The 23782-nt window shown below is 30.7% G+C and overlaps 1 long non-coding RNA gene across 1 annotated transcript; it reads left to right on the forward strand.

Moving 5' to 3' along the window:
- The first annotated feature begins 10147 nt into the window (after nt 1–10147).
- LOC126264939 (uncharacterized) lies at nt 10148–11394 on the forward strand. Its single transcript, XR_007547518.1, has 2 exons — nt 10148–10630; nt 10687–11394. It is a non-coding gene; the product is annotated as an uncharacterized LOC126264939 (long non-coding RNA).
- Nucleotides 11395–23782: the final 12388 nt, after the last annotated feature.

Raw genomic sequence — 23782 nt, forward strand, 5'->3', positions numbered from 1 at the left:
TATGACTAATTCATCAGTTCAATTGTGCTAACTCTAATGTGAAATTATACTGAATAATCAGTAGATCTGTACGGGTTAATCTGTAGAATATGGCTGATTAAAAAATGAAATTATACTGATCAATCAGTCGTTTAGTATTCAGTATTACTATTTTTTTATTACAAAATATATGATTTACAATTGAACTCTGTAGGGAAGTTAGGGAGCACACAGAAATCCCAGAATCTCAAATCTAATTATTATGTGTCTAGTTCATCGAACTAGAACAAAAATAGGCTTTGTGGCACAATCAGGCATCGCCAGTTGTGATTATAGTATGAAAGTCACGTCCGTCTAACCTCATAACGCACCCTAGCAATCCTCATTGTTTCTGGAGGCCGCAGAACTTTTTAATTCCCCCCTTAGCTACGGCGGAACAGACCGAACTCACAATTAGTGCCGAACACGTAGGTCCAAAAAATTATTTAATTAAATTCTACTTTTTCAACAACGTTAACTGTTATTAAAGTAGTTTTTATAAATTCCAATTTCCTGAAAGAGATAAAGATTTTTCATTAGTCCCTGACGTTTTCAGCACTTCGGTCCGGGTTCCATTAAAGAGTTGGAAAACCGTTTGTCTGTGCTGCGTCATTTCAGCCCCGGAACGTCAATCAGTCATTGTGGAACAGATGCAGCGAGGAAAAACACGGAAGAATGCTGAAATAAATAATGCACACGCATAATGACTGGCCGGGTTGTTCTTGGGGTCGGCGGGGGCGAATTGAGCACCGGGACGTTTTAGTGAATTGCTTCGTGCACGTGCTGGAATCTGCCTATTCCGATCACTTTTATTGCACACCATCACTTTTGTATTCCCTAATTCGGTTTTACGTTTAAATGTTCTGTTTGTTGGGTCATTGCCACCAGGGGATAACACGATTAAAATCTAATCTGAAGCTTTAGGGTTAAAGCAAAATGATAACACTGTAAATATTCTACAATATGATACAATATGAGCTTAAATTGAGAACCACTGATTATTCTATACAGTTTCACTGATTAATATGTGTAACTAAAATTATTTCTCCTTATAATCTGCCATATTCTACTAATTAACCAGTACAGATCCACTGATTGTTCAGTATAATTTCACATTCAAGTTAGCACAATTAAATTGATGAATTACTCATATTCTATTGGTACTCAGTAAATTTCTCTGATAGTTCAGTAAGTTTCACTGATAGATAAGTATAATTCCACCTTTTAACCAGTATGATGTCGAAAATGAATCAACCATAGCCCAGTGAATACTGTTCGACTGATTGATCAGTATAATTTCACTTCTTAATCTGCCATATTCTACTGGTTAACCACTACAGATCCTCTGATTGTTCAGTATAATTTCACATTAGAGTTAGCACAATTGAACTGATGAATCAGTCATATTCTATTGGTACTCAGTAAATTTCTCTGATAGTTCAGTAAGTTTCACTGATAGATAAGTATAATTCCACCTTTGAATTAGTATGATGTCGAAGGTGAATCAACCATAGCCCAGTGAATACTGTTCGACTGATTGATCAGTATAATTTCACGTCTTAATCTGCCATATTCTATTGGTTAACCAGTACAGATCCTCTGATTGTTCAGTATAATTTCACATTAGAGTTAGCACAATTGAACTGATGAATAAGTCATATTCTATTGGTACTCAGTAAATTTCTCTGATAGTTCAGTAAGTTTCACTGATAGATAAGTATAATTCCACCTTTTAACCAGTATGATGTCGAAAGTGAATCAACCATAGCCCAGTGAATACTGTTCGACTGATTGATCAGTATAATTTCACTTCTTAATCTGCCATATTCTACTGGTTAATCAGTACAGATCCTCTGATTGTTCAGTATAATTTCACATTAGAGTTAGCACAATTGAACTAATGAATCAGTCATATTCTATTGGTACTCAGTAAATTTCTCTGATTGTTCAGTAAGTTTCACTGACAGATAAGTATAATTCCACCTTTGAATTAGTATGATGTCGAAGGTGAATCAACCATAGCCCAGTGAATACTGTTCAACTGATTAATCAATATAATTTCACTTTTTAATCTGTCATATTCTACTGATTAACCAGTACACATTCACTGATTGTTCAGTATAATTTCACATTAGAGTTAGCACAATTGAAATGATGAATCAGTCATATTCTATTGGTACTCAGTAAATTTCTCTGATTGTCCAGTAAGTTTCACTGATAGATAAGTATAATTCCACCTTATAATCAGTATGATGTCGAAGGTGAATCAACCATAGCCCAGTGAATACTCTTCGACTGATTGATCAGTATAATTTCACTTTTTAATCTGTCATATTCTACTGATTAACCAGTACACATTCACTGATTGTTCAGTATAATTTCACATTAGAGTTAGCACAATTGATCTGATAAATCAGTCATATTCTATTGGTAGTCAGTAAATTTCTCTGAGTGTTCAGTAAGTTTCACTGATAGATAAGTATAATTCCACCTTTTAACCAGTATGATGTCGAAAGTGAATCAACCATAGCCCAGTGAATACTGTTCGACTGATTGATCAGTATAATTTCACTTCTTAATCTGCCATATTCTACTGGTTAATCAGTACAGATCCTCTGATTGTTCAGTATAATTTCACATTAGAGTTAGCACAATTGAACTGATGAATTAGTCATATTCTATTGGTACTCAGTAAATTTCTCTGAGTGTTCAGTAAGTTTCACTGATAGATAAGTATAATTCCACCTTTGAATTAGTATGATGTCGAAAGTGAATCAACCATAGCCCAGTGAATACTGTTCGACTGATTGATCAGTATAATTTCACTTCTTAATCTGCCATATTCTACTGGTTAACCAGTACAGATCCTCTGATTGTTCAGTATAATTTCACATTAGAGTTAGCACAATTGAACTGATGAATCAGTCATATTCTATTGGTACTCAGTAAATTTCTCTGATAGTTCAGTAAGTTTCACTGATAGATAAGTATAATTCCACCTTTGAATTAGTATGATGTCGAAAGTGAATCAACCATAGCCCAGTGAATACTGTTCGACTGATTGATCAGTATAATTTCACTTCTTAATCTGCCATATTCTACTGGTTAACCAGTACAGATCCTCTGATTGTTCAGTATAATTTCACATTAGAGTTAGCAGAATTGAACTGATGAATCAGTCATATTCTATTGGCACTCAGTAAATTTCTCTGATAGTTCAGTAAGTTTCACTGATAGATAAGTATAATTCCACCTTTTAACCAATATGATGTCGAAAGTGAATCAACCATAGCCCAGTGAATACTGTTCGACTGATTGATCAGTATAATTTCACTTCTTAATCTGCCATATTCTACTGGTTAATCAGTACAGATCCTCTGATTGTTCAGTATAATTTCACATTAGAGTTAACACAATTGAACTGATGAATCAGTCATATTCTATTGGTACTCAGTAAATTTCTCTGATTGTTCAGTAAGTTTCACTGATAGATAAGTATAATTCCACCTTTGAATTAGTATGATGTCGAAGGTGAATCAACCATAGCCCAGTGAATACTCTTCGACTGATTGATCAGTATAATTTCACTTTTTAATCTGTCATATTCTACTGATTAACCAATACACATTCACTGATTGTTCAGTATAATTTCACATTAGAGTTAGCACAATTGATCTGATAAATCAGTCATATTCTATTGGTAGTCAGTAAATTTCTCTGAGTGTTCAGTAAGTTTCACTGATAGATAAGTATAACTCCACCTTTTAATCAGTATGATGTCGAAGGTGAATCAACCATAGCCCAGTGAATGCTGTTCGACTGATTGATCAGTATAATTTCACTTTTTAATCCACTGCTTATTCAGTATAATTCCACATTCTAGTTGATGAAGTTGAAAAATGAGTTAGACATATACCCATAATTTGTCTCTACAAATAATTAAACTAATTCTTCAGTATTATATATACTATTTCAATTTTTTATCAGTCATATTTTATTGATTAACCTGTAAAGTTCTACTGACGTATAAATTCACATTTTAATCAGTATTACTTCACTAAAAAATCAGACATAATTAATTTTAATGTTTACTTAAATTATCAATTAAAAAGTAAATTAAAATTAACTTCATTAATATATTTATTAGCACTCAATCATAACGCCCTTAATATGACATAAAAGTCCTGCACTTCTTTTTAATCACTGTCGAAAAAGCTTTAAAATTACAGTTTGCTTTGCCAAATTGCCAAAGCTTTGATTGATTTTAACGAAACGAATATTTCTCGCTTGCAGAAAGTAAACGCAAGTTTCAAAAGTGTTTGTTCGTCAAATAAGGGTGTTTACCCTCGAAATTACATTCAAGTTCTGTCACATGATGAAGCATCAAAATTCAACAAAAATTTTTATTAAATTTATTTAACAGTTTTCTTGGGTTTTAAAATAAATTGTGTGATTTAACTTAATATTTATAAGCAATTCTGTTACTAAATAAATTATATTAAAGTATATAAGTAGCTTAGGTAACAGTTTATAAATTTTTATTGACAATAAAAGTGTTTCACACGTCCTAAAATTCAGTTATTTGAAAAAACACGGATGTGTTACAGAAATTGGTTCAATTTAAGAAAAATCCCCAAGTTTTGCATCTGTATCCGACCTCCAGTGAGTGTTGGAAAGGGATCTGCACGTACACACGAAGGAGAAGTTTCCGACGAATATTACACTTCGGATTTTCGGTTTTATTGGAGTAGTCAGCTTAACTTTTTGAAATATAAAAGAACTCACGTGTGCTCCAGCTTTTTCTCTATAAAAGGAAACTTATATTAAAACATTTTTTGTGAGGAAAAATGAATGAATGACATTTATATCACCCTCGAAACAATTCTATTATATTTGATTAAAAACTACAGATGTGGTTCTTAAAGAAAATGGTAAAACCGCCGTTGGTTTTTTACCTCTCACCATTTAGGTACGACCCTACCCCCTCCACTTAACACCCTTAAAGAGCCGCCAAACAGGTATCTCCTTAACTACTCCTTCTGTCAAACAAAAGTCAAACCTGTCTTAAGTCAAGAACAAGTTACAACTGATAAAAACGATGCCGATTCCGGTGGACAACAAGTGCTACAAATGTAAGGGGGAGACCATCCCCGAATACCCTCTATGTAGCTGCTGTCGCTACGACGACTACATGAGGAAGATTGGCACCAAAAATGTTTTCAGTATGCATTACAGTGAGGTTGTCAGGCTTGTGAATCTTAGATATAAGAAAACGTAAAATTATCTGTTGTAATTAAATAATTGTAACTAAATAATGCATCAATTAAAATAGTTTAGATAAATAATTGTTTTTATTTTTTATATACATACATTAATATTTCCTTGTGACATTTGTTTGTCAAAACAGTTAATTAGACTAAAAAATGCTAAAAGTATTTTTATTTTTGTTTAACCCTTTTCCAAACCCCACAAATTTAGTCACAATTAATTTGCTTCAATATTTTTGAGTTTAATTTGAAAGTTGGACCCCTAATTGGTAAAACGTTAAGTATTCTTTAATTACTTATGAGTTGAAGAAGTGTTTGGGTCTTAACCTGCCTCCCACCCTAAGCTCCACACACAAAAATTGTCAAAAGGTACCTTCTTAGGCTGCAGTTGCACAGTAATCAACGACCACTCACTTCCGTTAAGCCTGTCTGTTATTTTTACAAGTTGTTGCAATGCCTGTACCAGTAAAGGCCCAATGTGTCGTCTGCAAAGGGGATACAGTGCCCGAATGTCCGATGTGCGGTTGTTGCCGTTACGAGGATTTCACCAGGAAGAAGTACGGGGCCAAATATATTCCGAGGGATCATTACCAAACGATTGTCAAGAAGGTCAAAGACAGGTTTGACTAGCTGGGAAAATGTGCTTTCATTTTAGCTTTATTACCTATTAATTGTTTTATTTTCTATGTTATTAATTAGAGTCCAATCAGAATGTCCAAATATTTGAACATTTTAAAAGATTTTTAGATCTGAATATTGTTTTTTCCATTTTTTTTGATAGGTGATTCATTGAAATTGATCCACACTGTATATTAAGAATATTTTAATTCATAAAATATAGTAAATTTTTGAATAAAATAAGTAATTAATTCTTCTCAAATTATGTCTAAACTTTCATCCTATTCGGATATTTGGATATTCAAAAAATTATTGAATTTTCAATGAATAAATCATTGAATATTCTATTCTGACCCCCATTATTAAAGTTCCTATCCTCTATAATAAGTATTTTTAGCATAAAATTGTATTTAACAATTGATCTTTTTAAAATATTAAGAGAAAATTTGCCTTTACAGCTGTTTACTTCTAAGAAATTCAACAATATGGTTTACAGCATCCCCATAAACATCCCTTATTTAGTTTTACCTGAGTTTATGGGTTTACTATCATATTATTTAATCTTCAGTGTCCTGATAAGATATTTAAAAATATGTTGTGAAGCTAAAATTGATTCGAATTTAACATAAATGTTTTTATTTATGCTTTTGATTATTGTAAAAACATTTTTATGTGTATTACTTTATCAATTATTGACTCTTATTACATTTACGTTACAATAAGAGCTTCTATATGACTTGTAGTTTTATTAATTGGATAAATGAAGTTATATTTATATTTAAATATATTAATTTAGTTTGTATTTTGAATCAATTTCTTCCTTTCTGATTATTTAGCTGATATATGTAACATGTGGATATTATAGATGAAATAATGTCCAAATTTTAACAATAAAATGATTTAGTTTAAATAATTGATTACTTTTTTATTTTTATTTATAACCCACAAAATTCTATTGGCTAAACTGAAGCATTAGTTTGTCTTCACAAAAATCTTCAGCCACACCAAATTAAACACCCTGTATACTTATACTATAAGAAAACAACTACTCGACTAGTTTAAAAATTAATTTCAGTCTTCCAGTTTACTAAAATCCTCCATCTTCCTCAAGCAATCCATCTTTATTCAAGGGTTAACATCAGCCTTGCTATTAACTATCAATTTCTTGCATTAAGAAACACCCTGTATACTTATACTATAAGAAAATAACTACTCAACTGATTCAAAAATTAATTTCAGTCTTCTATTTTACTAAAATCCTCCATCTTCTTATAGCAATCCATTTCCAAAGATGTTGTTCAAGGATTAACGACATCCTTGCTTTTTAACCATCAATTTCTTGCACTTAGAAACACCCTGTATACTTATACTATAAGAAAATAACTACTCGACTGGTTTAAAAATTAATTTCAGTCTTCTAGTTTACTAAAATCCTCCATCTTCTTCTAGCAATCCATTTCCAAAGGTGTTAGTGTTTCCTTGCTTTTTATCCATCAATTTCTTGCACTAAGAAACACCCTGTATACTTATACTATAAGAAAATAACTACTCGACTGGTTTAAAAATTAATTTAAGTCTTCTAGTTTACTAAAATCCTCCATCTTCTTCTATCAATCCATCTCCAAAGGTGTTGTACAAGGATTAACATCATCCTTGCTTTTTAACCATCAATTTCTTGCACTAAGAAACACCTTGTATACTTATACTATAAAAATATAACTACTCGACTTGTTTAAAAATTAATTTAAGTCTTCTAGTTTACTAAAATCCTCCATCTTCATCTAGCAATCCATCTCCAAAGGTGTTGTTCAAGGATTAACGTCATCCTTGCTTTTTAACTATCAATTTCTTGCACCAAAAAACTATTGTTTGTCTTGCACCTTGTCTCCCACCTTGCAGTCATTAATTGTCATCCTCCTGACTAGAGTTACAAAGCCATCAACTGCCTCCCAATTCCTAATATTTTACAATAATTACTGTCCTGAAAGAGATGCCAGTACGTGTGACAACCACGTGCATCGTCTGCAAAGGGGAAACGGTGCCAGAATGTCCAAAATGTGGCTGTTGCCAATACGAGGAGTTCGTCAGGAATAAATACGGTTCCAAACATATACCACGGTTACAGCACCTAAGAATTCTGAAGATGGTGAAGGAGAGGGTTGGTAGATAATTTTGAAAATGTGTCTATAACCATCTGTTTTTATTTTTAGTGCCTGATTTCTGTATATAATAATTATATATGTTTTACTGTTGCTTCACTTATTATTATAAGATGTTGCTCATTAATTAGATTAATTATAGTCAATTATAATTATGTATATATCAATGTTTTTGTTTGATTTTAAAGTTTGTATAATGACACAGATTATAATATTTGTAAAAATATTTGAGATTTTAAAAGTGTACACAACTTTAATGACCCAATATTTGAGGTTATGTTATTATTGACTTTGTTTATTCCATATATTTCTTTTGTTTTTAAACATTTTGTAGTTCTTTGACAATTGTTTTCTTCTAATTGTATGAAATATGACCCTACATTACATTAATGAATGTCTTGTGTTTAATTTTACTGGTTTTAACGTTATTAATTTTGTTCTTAAATTAATATGTACCATATTTTAATAAAATAAAAAGATTTGTAAATAAATTGCATTTTTTATCTCTAATTTTAAGTGAAAAATTAGAAGGATTCATTAAAACAATTAAAATTTCAGTGTACTTTCATCAAAAAATGATGAGACTTCAGTTCTTCAGTATTTTTAAGCTTTCAGTGACCTGGTTTATTTAAATATAGTGGATCATTACCATTAACTTTCAATAACGTTTTCAAAAGAAGCAAAAATATCATCATAAAGGAAGAATAAAGGAATTCATTGATTAAATTTGTGGAAACAGTTATTGCACTATAACTAGAGGCAGTATAAGAGTCCTAAAGATGGTAAATGTACCAGCACCATCAGTAAAGTTTAGGGAGAAAGTAAAATGTTCCAAAATTTAGAAGAAATAATCCTAAAACTGATACTCTATTACCAATTTCAAAGTTAGAGTAATATAAAGACAATAATGGACCTCACTGATGAATCCTGTAAACTTATTGAACCATCATCTTTAGATGACTCAAGAATTTGACAAAACATGTATGTTTATGTCAGTACTAGGTACAAATAAAGATAGAACGACTCCAAAGGATCTCTTATTGAACTATCCATAATAAAAAATAATAAGCAAAGACATTATTTTCAAATTTGATTCGAAAATTAAATCAATAACTATGACATTAATTTATTTAATTCACAATTAAGTGGGCTGGCTAATCACTTCTTAATTAGGTACTTCATGGAATCAACGAAGATTATGTCAAATTTTACCTCTCTGAACTGTTTGGGTTATCCCCTGTCTCCCACCCTTAATGCAAAATTGTCAACAGGTACCACGAAGGTACTCTTCTTACCAACGATCATTCACTCATACACAGACTACTCAGAGACAAACCTACATAACATTTTGCAGTAACAAGTTATTTAACAATGCCAGTGCCAGTAGAAAGACAGTGTGACAACTGCAAGGGTGGTTCGATGTCCAAGTTGCCAGTGTGTGCCTGTTGCCGATTAAAGGAGTACACCAAGACGAAATTTGGCTCAAAACATATCCCACACGAACATTACGAAACGTTTATCGAGATCGTGAAAAATAGGATCAAGTAATTGTCAATTTTAACTGATGATCAAATGTTTATTGAATATTATTTTTGTGCTTCTATTGTTATTTAAACTATTTGATTATTCTGCATTTGAATTTTATGGAAGATAATAATAATATTCTCCATAAATATCTTAGATTATATTACATTTATGGTTTTATTATCATTATTCAATATATATCATTCTAAATAATTTAAATAATTGTAAAAATATGTTGTGTTCTTGTTGTTAGATTAACTTTATATTTAAGATTTATATTTTATTGTGTAATTTTTAGTATAATTGTACATTTAAAAACCTGTAAAATGTATAAAATTTGACAATAAAATATTTAAGTTTAACTTATTATTTACTTCCTTAATTTAGAATTCTATGTAGTTGAAAGAAGAAATTTTATATTTATAATAATTTTCAAGCCTAATACTTAGAATGAAAGTATATTGTACAAATCTAGATATTCTTCTCTTTTAGTTCTCTATAATTTTAGTGAATCAGTTAGATGAATCACCCTGTATATAATACTGTTTTATACGTTTAAATGTCAGTGTCAGTTTTTTAATTTCCAAGACTTCCTTTTGCTAATTATCTTCTTCCTATAATCCCTCTTCAGTTCTGTGCTTTAAGAACTCAGAAACTAAAATCAATATGCATCAGAGAAATATAGGTTCAGTATTAATATAATGTTATGCACTGAGAGAAAAGAAAAATTTAGGTTAGCCTCCTCCCTTACATCCTGAAAGAGCTGTCAATTATCCACTGGTTAAAGTACACTGTAAAAGTTTTCTCTTTTAACCCTCTATAATTCAAGTAAATCACTTAGATGAACCACCATGTATATACTGCTTCATTTGTTTAAACATAAATGTCAGTGTCAGTTTTCCAATGTGTCAAATCATGCTCTTGCTAATTGTCTTCTTCTTCAAATAATCCATCTTCAGTTCTGTTGTTTAAATGCTTAAGAGCTTAAGTCATAACATCAAGTGACACAAGAAATGTAGAATTCAAGAAAAAGCAAAAAACTTGGTTTGCCTCCCTCCTTTAACTCCTGAAGCAACTGTCACTTATCAACTATGTTCCAGTGACACAGAAATCCGAAGCTTTCATCAAGCCCATCAAGTTTGTGCCATATTAAATTACAATTGTTGAAAAAGATGCCAGTTCCTGTGACAGCCACGTGCATCGTCTGCAAAGGGGACACGGTGCCGGAGTATCCGAAATGTGGTTGCTGCATGTACGAAGAATTCATCAGGAATAAATTCGGTTCGAAGCACGTTCCCAGATTGCACTTCCATAGGATTAGATTTTAGAAGTTTTTGTTTCTTGTGTGAGCACCATTTTGTGATTGATAATTGTACAAGTGCTTTTTTAAACATGTTTGACACACTTATTGTTTTAATATGTTGTTTTATTGGACTAATTAAGTTATTTTTATATTTAAGTCCATGATTTTATTGATTTTAAAGATTGTTTGTTGTAATATCCGAATATTAATGGTTAAAATATTAAACTTTTCAAGAAATGTATAAACAACACAAATTTTGAGGTTATGTTGTTGTTGGCTTTGTTTATTCTAAATTCCAAAAGGGTCAAAATTTTTTAAAAACAACAAATTTGTACCTATTAACTGAGGCATTTGTCTAGTTTTCAAAAAATTTGTACAATTTTTGGGAATTTGGTTTTTTTTAACAAAATGTCTTCTCTTATTGTTGAACTACATATTAATATTTTTCTTACTATTAAATTAATATGCCCCACATTTTAATTTAATAAAATTATTTCTATGTAAATTGTGTTTAATTCATCATAAAGTTGTCGAACTTTTTCAGGCAAACATTTTTTTCCCCAAAAATCAATAATGCAAAAGGGTGTTTAATATTCCACTCAGTGTGCCACTACGAATAAAATACAAATGAGTTTCGCATTATATTAACTCACTATTCCCAAACCAAATAAGGCCCCGGTTGCAGTCTCCATACTGAACCAAACCAAACATTTGCATAGGAATAGACGTGTTATAATAAGGGACAACCCTCCACTTAATTATAATTAAACCAATTGACAATATAATTTGTACTATTTTAGGTTTACACATTTTTCTGGCTGTATATCATAATTTTGAGACTACCGTAGAAATTCACTAATTCACAATTAATTATAAATACTTTATAGAAGTTGGGATTCCCCCAGGAATATACACGGTGACTCCCCTAACTCATTCACTACAAGTAAAAGTGGAGAACAGAAAAAGGTATTGATTTGAAATTTGTATACCAATTATAATTTGACTTAAATTACTTTCCTACATTATTTTGAACAATATTCCACTTCCGGTTTCTCCGAAAGTGACATCAACTTTGATATTTTTAATGGAACACCCTAGATATATTAGATTTTTAAATTCTACATATAATTTCAAATAAAATGGCTATACATTGTCCTATACCGAAACTTAATAGTTATTGATTTATTAATATTTTTCCAAAAAATTTGACAGTTTGATGGCCTAACTAAAATGCCAGTAGAGCCTCCAATTTTGCTGTAGAAAATTTCATTTTTAGCATACACGTTAACCAAGGACCAACATATAAGAAGTCATTATTAGTCCTCCCAAATTTTATACAGGGTGTTCGTTATTTACGTTTAATTTTGTGCATCAGAAAAGTAGTTCAGAGTGATTTACCTAACTTATTCGTCAGAAATTTATAGAGAACAAATAAAGGAATTGATTTGAAATTTATACAGCAATTATAACTTAACTAGATCTACTTTTTTAATTTATTTAGTACAAAATTCCACTTCCGGTTTCGCCGGAAGTGAGATCAACTTTGTTATTTTCAATGTAACACCCCGTATATTATTGGATTTTTTAAATCTACATATATTTACAAATAAAATGGTCATACATTATTCTATACCTATACCCAATAGTTTTTGAGTTATTAATTTTTTTCCAAAAATTTTGACAGATTGATGGCCTAACTAAAATGCCTGTCGAGCCCCCAATTTTGTTGCTGGAAAGTTCATTTTTGACATACACGTTAACCAAGGACCAACACATAAGAAGTCATTATTAGTCCTCCCAAATTTTATACAGGGTGTTCGTTATTTACGTTTAATTTTGTGCATCAGAAAAGTAGTTCAGAGTGATTTACCTAACTTATTCGTCAGAAATTTATAGAGAACAAATAAAGGTATTGATTTGAAATTTTTATATCAATTATAACTTAACTAGATCTACTTTTTTAATTTATTTAGTACAAAATACCACTTCCGGTTTCGCCGGAAGTAAAATCAACTTTGTTATTTTCAATGGGACACCCCGTATATTATTGAATATTTTAATTCTACATGTAATTACAAATAAAATGGCCATACATTATCCTATACCTAAACCCAATAGTTTTTGAGTTATTAATTTTTTTCCAAAAATTTTGACAGATTGATGGTCTAACTAAAATGCCTGTTGAGCCCCCAATTTTGTTGCTGGAAAGTTCATTTTTGACCAAGGACCATCCTATAAGAAGCCATTATTAATACTCCCAAATTTTATACAGGGTCTTCGTTATTAACGTTTAATTTTGTGCATCATAAAAGTAGTTCAAAACAAATTATAATGGCTATAAAAATTTCAAATTAAAACCTTTTTGAATAGGTTGGGTAAATCACTCTGAATATCAATGATTTTATTAAAATGAACTTCTATATTTTATACAAATTAATGGTGGATCTCTGAAATTTACTACTACTGTACTACTGTAAGTGAAAGCTTCCAAGTATGTACTCCAGTAAACAGTATAATAATAATATATGCTTTTAAGTAACAAATGCAATAAGTCTGCATACTGCAGTTGTCGTAATAAGTAACCAACCAGCTTTCAACGCGTTATGTTTGATTAATCAGACAGATAAATTGACAGTATGCTGAATGGAGGAGTTCTGGTTTGAACACATGCTGTGCTGTCACACAAACTTCCTGTCCTGAATGAACCAGGTGCGGTAATTAGTGATCGATACAGTTTCATTTGTCTAGACAAGAACCATTCAACAAATAATTTTGATTCGTTCATAATTGTTTGATTATTTAATTAATTAATATGTGACACCTTTGACAACTAAATTAATTTCGAAACGATTCGAGATAACGGTTCATTACAACGTTTATGGCAAATCGTAACTTGATACAGAGCATGAAAGTAGTGATTTTATTACTTTGTTCCATGGTTTGTCGTACAACAGCCAAAAAGCTAATAAAATTTGATATCCTGGTTGGTTGATACGTCTATTTTAAACGTGTCAATAAAAAAGCTGAACACTCATAATAAATTTCCTGCTTTGAAAACAGGAGTTTCACCTTTCGTTTGGCATTAAAATCTTGATTTACAATTAATTATTTCATTGCAAGTTAATGCCTTTAATGCACTAGTTATTCAACAGTAAATCCGAGGAGATTCACTGCTCCATTTACGATTAAAGACGTCGACACATGGCCGCACTGATACGTTAACCCTATCGTTTTACGATCCCATTTTACGACTCCAAAGGAAGTCCCGGCAATGAAGTCCACATCTGCCGTATAAAAACGCAGTAAATTCATCATCCAATTACGGTGATTTGGAAAAAAAGGCGAACTACACGCTAATAAACACATTTCGGGCCGCTTAAGTCGGTGGTCGGTCGTAAATCATCGGTAACAAACCACCCCTAATAAGTGCGACCGGCAGTCCGGACTCCGGAGGTGTAATTCGAAGAGGAATGGCTTTTTAATTAGACCATTTGCCGCATCGAGTGCGATTCTATATCGCCTTTAATGGAAACGGCTTGAATAAATTTAATTTATCAATGTGTAATTATCTCGTCTGATGCGGAAATTTGTGTTCACAGGGAAAATAACATAAATCATCTTCTTGGGTTCAAAATGTGTACAAAAGTTAACTTAGTTTTGTACCTAATACCATACTTAATAATTTCTTAGGCTCAAATAACCATCTTAAGTACAAATTTCAGTACATACATATATAGCAATATCCATAGAATTTTTCATGAGGTTCTAAATACTTAGAAAATGAAATAATTACACTCGTAGGTTGTCGAAATTTTATGTTAAACAGAAGAAAATAAATCAAATCATCTTAAGTACAAAATTTCAGTGCCTACACAGATATTTCCATGGAATTTTTCAGGAGATTGTAAATCCTCTGTAAAAACTCATCTTAGGTAAAATATTTCAGTGGATACACTGAAATGTCCATAGAATTTTTCAGGATTTTATAAATAGTCAAGCTACGAATTAGTAATTTGACACAAATTGTCACAAAGTCTGAAAAAATATACGAAAAGTTTACCTTCAGGAATGTTTCAGGAAGTTATAAATGCTCAATGACTTAAGCCATAACTTGATTTTTTGGGACAAAGACATGAAAAACATCAGTAGAGTTTACCCTGGAAAGGTGGTAATTAATCTTAGTTTAGAACTGAAGTAATTATACTTAAGTAATATACATTGTTCAGTCCTGCAACTTCTTCATTTTTTCATATCTCGTACGTTGTCGAAATTTTATGTTAAACAGATGAAAATAAATCAAATTTTCATCTTAAGTACAAAACTTCAGTGCATATACAGACATTTCCATAGAATTTTTCAGGAGATTGTAAATACTATGTAAAAACTCATCTTAGGTAAAATATTTCAGTGCATACACTGAAACATTCATAGAATTTTTCAGGAATTTATAAATAGTTAAGCTAAGAATTAGTAATTTATCACAAATTGTCACAAAGATTGAATAAATATATGTAAAGTTTACCTTCAGGAATGTTTCAGGAAGTTATAAATACTCAATGACTTAAGCCATAACTTGATTTTTTGAGACAAAGACATGAAAAACATCAGTAGAGTTTACCCTGGAAAGGTGGCAATTAATCCTAGTTTAGAACTAAAGTAATTATACTTAATTAATATATATTGTTCAGTCCTGCAACTTCTTCTTATTTTCATATCTCGTACGTTGTCGAAGTTTTATGTTAAACAGAAGAAAATAAATCAAATAATCATCTTAAGTACTAAATTTCAGTGCATACACAGACATTTCCATAGAATTTTTCAGGAGATTGTAAATACTATGTAAAAACTCATCTTAGGTAAAATATTTCAGTGGATACACTGAAATGTTCATAGAATTTTTCAGGATTTTATAACTAGTTAAGCTAAGAATTAGTAATTTGTCACAAATTGTCACAAAGATTGAATAAATATACGTAAAGTTTACATTCAGGAATGTTTCAGGAAGTTATAAATGCTCAACGACTTAAGCCATAACTTGATTTTTTGGGACAAAGACATGAAAAACATCAGTAGAGTTTACCCTGGAAAAGTGGTAATTAATCTTAGTTTAGAACTGAAGTAATTATACTTAAGTAATATACATTGTTCAGTCCTGCAACTTCTTCATCTTTTCATATCTCGTACGTTGTAAAAATTTTATGTTAAACTTAAGTACAAAACTTCAGTGCATATACAGACATTTCCATAGAACTTTTCAGGAGATTGTAAATACTCTGTAAAAACTCATCTTAGGTAAAATATTTCAGTGCATACACTGAAACATTCATAGAATTTTTCAGGAATTTATAAATAGTTAAGCTAAGAATTAGTAATTTGTCACAAATTGTCACAAAGATTGAATAAATATACGTAAAGTTTACCTTCAGGAATGTTTCAGGAAGTTATAAATGCTCAATGACTTAAGCCATAACTTGATTTTTTGAGACAAAGACATGAAAAACATCAGTAGAGTTTACTCTGGAAAGGTGGCAATTAATCCTAGTTTAGAACTAAAGTAATTCATACTTAATTAATATATATTGTTCAGTCCTGCAACTTCTTCTTATTTTCATATCTCGTACGTTGTCGAAGTTTTATGTTAAACAGAAGAAAATAAATCAAATAATCATCTTAAGTACTAAATTTCAGTGCATATATAGACATTTCCATAGAATTTTTCAGGAGATTGTAAATACTATGTAAAAACTCATCTTAGGTAAAATATTTCAGTGGATACACTGAAATGTTCATAGAATTTTTCAGGATTTTATAACTAGTTAAGCTAAGAATTAGTAATTTGTCACAAATTGTCACAAAGATTGAATAAATATACGTAAAGTTTACCTTCAGGAATGTTTCAGGAAGTTATAAATGCTCAACGACTTAAGCCATAACTTGATTTTTTGGGACAAAGACATGAAAAACATCAGTAGAGTTTACCCTGGAAAAGTGGTAATTAATCTTAGTTTAGAACTGAAGTAATTATACTTAAGTAATATACATTGTTCAGTCCTGCAACATCTTCATCTTTTCATATCTCGTACGTTGTCGAAATTTTATGTTAAACTTAAGTACAAAACTTCAGTGCATATACAGACATTTCCATAGAACTTTTCAGGAGATTGTAAATACTCTGTAAAAACTCATCTTAGGTAAAATATTTCAGTGGATACACTGAAATGTTCATAGAATTTTTCAGGATTTTATAAATAGTTAAGCTACGAATTAGTAATTTGACACAAATTATCACAAAGTCTGAAAAAATATACGTAAAGTTTACCTTCAGGAATGTTTCAGGAAGTTATAAATGCTCAATGACTTAAGCCATAACTTGATTTTTTGGGACAAAGACATGAAAAACATCAGTAGAGTTTACCCTGGAAAGGTGGTAATTAATCTTAGTTTAGAACTGAAGTAATTATACTTAAGTAATATACATTGTTCAGTCCTGCAACTTCTTCTTATTTTCATATCTCGTACGTTGTCGAAGTTTTATGTTAAACAGAAGAAAATAAATCAAATATTCATCTTAAGTACAAAACTTCAGTGCATATACAGACATTTCCATAGAATTTTTCAGGAGATTGTAAATACTCTGTAAAAACTCATCTTAGGTAAAATATTTCAGTGCATACACTGAAACATTCATAGAATTTTTCAGGAATTTATAAATAGTTAAGCTAAGAATTAGTAATTTGTCACAAATTGTCACAAAGATTGAATAAATATACGTAAATTTTACCTTCAGGAATGTTTCAGGAAGTTATAAATGCTCAATGACTTAAGCCATAACTTGATTTTTTGGGACAAAGACATGAAAAACATCAGTAGAGTTTACCCTGGAAAGGTGGCAATTAATCCTAGTTTAGAACTAAAGTAATTATACTTAATTAATATACATTGTTCAGTCCTGCAACTTCTTCTTATTTTCATATCTCGTACGTTGTCGAAGTTTTATGTTAAACAGAAGAAAATAAATCAAATAATCATCTTAAGTACTAAATTTCAGTGCATATACAGACATTTCCATAGAATTCTTCAGGAGATTGTAAATACTCTGTAAAAACTCATCTTAGGTAAAATATTTCAGTGGATACACTGAAATGTTCATAGAATTTTTCAGGATTTTATAAATAGTTAAGCTACGAATTAGTAATTTGACACAAATTGTCACAAAGTCTGAAAAAATATACGTAAAGTTTACCTTCAGGAATGTTTCAGGAAGTTATAAATGCTCAATGACTTAAGCCATAACTTGATTTTTTGAGACAAAGACATGAAAAACATCAGTAGAGTTTACCCTGGAAAGGTGGTAATTAATCTTAGTTTAGAACTGAAGTAATTATACTTAAGTAATATACATTGTTCAGTCCTGCAACTTCTTCATCTTTTATATCTCATACGTTGTCGAAATTTTATGTTAAACAGAAGAAAATAAATCAAATAATCATCTTAAGTACAAAATTTCAGTGCATACACAGACATTTCCATAGAATTTTTCAGGAGATTGTAAATACTCTGTAAAAACTCATCTTAGGTAAAAATATTCAGTGCATACACTGAAATGTTCATAGAATTATTCAGGAATTTATAAATAGTTAAGCTAAGAATTAGTAATTTGTCACAAATTGTCAAAAAGATTGAATAAATATACGTAAAGTTTACCTTCAGGAATGTTTCAGGAAGTTATAAATGCTCAACGACTTAAGCCATAACTTGATTTTTTGGGACAAAGACATGAAAAACATCAGTAGAGTTTACCCTGGAAAGGTGGTAATTAATCTTAGTTTAGAACTGAAGTAATTATACTTAAGTAATATACATTGTTCAGTCCTGCAACTTCTTCATCTTTTCATATCTCGTACGTTGTCGAAATTTTATGTTAAACAGATGAAAATAAATCAAATTTTCATCTTAAGTACTAAATTTCAGTGCATATACAGACATTTCCATAGAATTTTTCAGGAGATTGTAAATACTCTGTAAAAATTCATATAAGGTAAAAAATTTCAGTGCATACACAGAAATGTTGATAGAATTTTGCCGTAATTTATAAATAGTTAAGCTAAGAATTACTAATTTGATACAAATTGTCACAAAGTTTGAAAAAATATGCGTAAAGTTTACCTTCAGGAATGTTTCAGGAAGTTATCAATACTCAATTACTTAAGTCACAACTTGGTTTTTTGGGACAAAGACATAATAAACATCAGTAGAGTTTGCCTTGGAAAGGTGATAATTAATCCCAGTTTAGAACTGAAGTAATTACACCTAATTAATGTATTGCCCACACTGAAAGTTTTACAGAATTTTTCAGGAAGTTACAAATGCTTAACAGCAAATTTATACCTTACGACACACACATAAAACCGTCAGTAAAGTTTACCTTGGGAAAGTGATAATTAATCCTTGTTTAGGCCCGAAGTAATTACACTTAATTAATGTACTGTCCCGCCATGCAAGTGCTGCTCCATGTTTTCACATGCTCTCCCGATAAATTGTAGAAAAAAGGACGGTAACACTTGACGGTGTGTCGCGACACATGGGAGGGTGACCACCTGGTGCGAGCGGGGTACGTGCGTTAGGTACGGAACGGCGGGGTTGACACGTGCGAGCCAGGTGAGGGTGTACGCGGAACTGGTCGCACTGAACGCCCACGCACACCGCCTCCGGCATCCGACGGGGTTTGTCTTGCGCCACATCTCACGCCGTTCCGCCGACGAACTTTCGAGGCACGACACGAGGATTTAAACAATAAATTTGAGTCATTCTGTTCAGGTTAATTTGCGCATTTTGGTTTTAGTATTCATGGTTGGTTTGGCTCATTAACAAAAAGTAATTAAACTCTTCAAGTGCGCCACCATTTATAATTTATAATACTTATATTGTGTCTCATATTTGGAAGCACTTACTTATTTTACGATCAGTCTGTCATAAATCATTCAGTACCATTTACTAAATGTGGTTGAATATAAAATACTCCATATACATTTGATTTATTTGAAATTAATTATGTTAAAGGACAATGAATAACTTTCAGTGGCATTGATTAATAATATCAATAGTCTTAAATACTGATGTTAAAAATAATGAAAATCTAGTACAGTATCCGTTTTACAACATTTCAACCTGTCCAAACAGACCTGAAAGAATGTAAGGAACGATGTTACTCTGGGGACATGTTTTAACTTTGTCGCCAATGACGAGAAAATTACCAGAGCCTGAAAATTCCCAACATTGTGTTGCCTTAGGAATCTCTTACCTATCTATTTTTGTTTGTTCACGTAATACGTTTTAAATCTTGTTTTCTATTCTATGTGTTTAACTAACTAACAAGTTGATAATGGGGGTGGTTAATTTATTTTAAGAATAAGTCCAAGTTTAGTTTTATAATTGATTTATTTAAAGAAAAAACATTCATATACATAACACTTTTAATAATTTATTTCTTTAGATGAAAGGAGTAAAATTAATTAACAAAAACCATCTGACCGAAAATTTATAAATTAAACCCTAATCCCCGAATTAAAATGAGCTTTAAACCGGACGATAACTTATCAGAGCAGCCTCTAAATCTCCAGGAAACGTAATGCGGGGCGAGTCCGACGATTTGTTTTTTGTGCGTCCCTAAAACAGACATCACACATCCATTCATAACAAAACCGTTTACAATGAAAGCGTTCTTAAAATAGATAATACTGTTTCTCGATTATTCCTTTTTGTCTCTTTTTTCGTCGTTGTAAACGATGGAGTAAGACGAGAAATTAACTCAATTTTAAAATATATATGTATAAAACAATGTAATAATGTATTATATATCAATACAATTACCCAATTAACTAACGTCTGTATCTTGTAATAACTACTTATGATGGAGTAACACTACATCTAATAATGTAGTCGTACATTGAGTTAATAACTGTATGGACTCTATCTCAATTAGACAACTGTAACATAACTAAATAACCCTATACTAAATATAATAATACAGTCGCCCATTTAGATAGAAACTGTATGGACTCTATCTCAGTTGGACAACTGAAGTATATAACAGAGTAACAAAACACTAAATATTATATAATTATATGGTGGTCTCATTAAATAATAACTGTATAATGTCACATCTAATTAACTGAACAGCTGTAACATATTATGACGGTGGAACACCATACTAAATTTAATAATACAGTCGCCCATTTAGATAGAAACTGTATGGACTCTATCTCAGTTGGACAACTGAAGTATATAACAGAGTAACAAAACACTAAATATTATATAATTATATGGTGGTCTCATTAAATAATAACTGTATAATGTCACATCTAATTAACTGAATAGCTGTAACATATTATGACGGTGGAACACCATACTAAATTTAATAATACAGTCGCCCATTTAGGTAGAAACTGTATGGACTCTATCTCAGTTGGACAACTGAAGTATATAACAGAGTAACAAAACACTAAATATTATATAATTATATGGTGGTCCCATTAAATAATAACTGTATAATGTCACATCTAATTAACTGAACAGCTGTAACATATTATGACGGTGGAACACCATACTAAATTTAATAATACAGTCGCCCATTTAGGTAGAAACTGTATGGACTCTATCTCAGTTGGACAACTGAAGTATATAACAGAGTAACAAAACACTAAATATTATATAATTATATGGTGGTCCCATTAAATAATAACTATATAATGTCACATCTAATTAACTGAACAGCTGTAACATATTATGACGGTGGAACACCATACTAAATTTAATAATAAAGTCGCCCATTTAGGTAGAAACTGTATGGACTCTATCTCAGTTGGACAACTGAAGTATATAACAGAGTAACAAAACACTAAATATTATATAATTATATAGTGGTCCCATTAAATAATAACTGTATAATGTCACATCTAATTAACTGAACAGCTGTAACATATTATGACGGTGGAACACCATACTAAATTTAATAATAAAGTCGCCCATTTAGGTAGAAACTGTATGGACTCTATCTCAGTTGGACAACTGAAGTATATAACAGAGTAACAAAACACTAAATATTATATAATTATATGGTGGTCCCATTAAATAATAACTGTATGTCACATCTAATTAACTGAACAACTGTAACATATTATGACGGTGGAACTAAATTTAATAATACAGTTGTCCATTTAGGTATAAAAACTGTACTCCATATCAATTGGATAATTGGAGTTATTGATTTATTGATTAATAATTATTAATTGCATTTGTACTTTAATCTTTTTTTTCACTTATTTTAACAATCAATTTAACATTTATTTTATGTTTTATTATTAGACCATTGGTAACAAGTTATTAAAAACAAACCACTTTATATACCAATTATTTTAATAATTTATTCATAAGTTGTAAACAAAAATTGATCAAACAATAAGATTCCAAAATACACAAATAAACTAAAATAATATTTAAAAGTGACATAATCTAAAACAGTTTCTTTAAAAACACGTGGTAATGGAATTAATTTACATGAATTTTCTTTGTTTGTGACTCAATAAAATGCCATGTTAAAACTACATACATGTATATCGATTTCATATCTCAAAAACCAACAAACATAGTGAGAGATGTATGATTGAAGCTCACGCGGCGTGTATTAGTAACTAAGTGCATTTTTATTATATAACGACACAATTTCACGCATACACGAACAATCGTTCCGTGAAACTTAATCCTCATGAGCAGCCGACCCGGAAACAGTTCCACCTAAAACCCATAATTACAATAAATCTTCCATCCCCCCACCGTTTGTACTGGATCCGTGGACATATTTTAAGAAAAAGTAATACCCCCGACGAGAAGAACGGGAGATAAAGTAAAGTTCAGGTAAAGTATATGCAAACTGCAAAATACTTTCCGCTGATAACGGGCGGCAAGAAAGCGGATGCCGATGAAATAGTATCTGACGGGATGGGGAACAGCAGGATCTCTGGAATTGAGACGCACGGAAATTTATTTACCGCTATCGTTTCTTTCTCGGTTATCCATATCAAAGGTGTGGAAGATTAATGGTTTTTTCCCTTTTGAAATTATTATAATTATATATCCAGGCTATGGCCACTTTTATCCAGTTTTTTTTCTAATTTAAAACTTCAGAACAGTTTTATTCTACAGTTGTCCAATTAAGTAATCATATTATACAGTTACAACTCTATTAATAGATTTAGATAAATTCAATACATCTGGTAAAAATCCAATAAATACAATGAATCCTTCAATAAACACAACAATGAATCCTCCAATGATCCATCAATAAATTCACCAATAAATCCGCCAATAAACCCACCAATGAACCTACCAATAAATTCAGTAACTAACTTGTCAATAACGTTACGTAATCCAATAAATCCAACTAACATAATAATTCCAAATATTATTTCAATTAATCCAAGCAGCTCAACAGTTTCACTAAATTTCATAAAATCAACAGATCCAATAAACCAGTAACCTCCAAGTATTCAAAATATCTAAAATTTCCAATATATACAACATATCCAAAATATTCAAAATGTCTAAAATATCCAAAATATCCAATATATTCAAAATATTCAAAATATTCAAAATATCCAAAATATTCAAAATATTCAAAATATTCAAAATACCCAAGTTATCCAACATATCCAACATATCCATCATATCCAACATATCCAAAATATCCAAAATATTCAAAGTATCCAAAATATTCAAAATGTCCAAAATACCTAATATATTCAAAATATCCAAAATATCCAAAATGTCTAAAATATTCAAAGTATCCAAATATCCAAAATATTCAAAATATCCAACATATCCAAAATATTCAAATA

Source organism: Aethina tumida, chromosome 3 (genome assembly GCF_024364675.1).
Source record: "Aethina tumida isolate Nest 87 chromosome 3, icAetTumi1.1, whole genome shotgun sequence".
NCBI lineage: Eukaryota > Metazoa > Arthropoda > Insecta > Coleoptera > Nitidulidae > Aethina > Aethina tumida.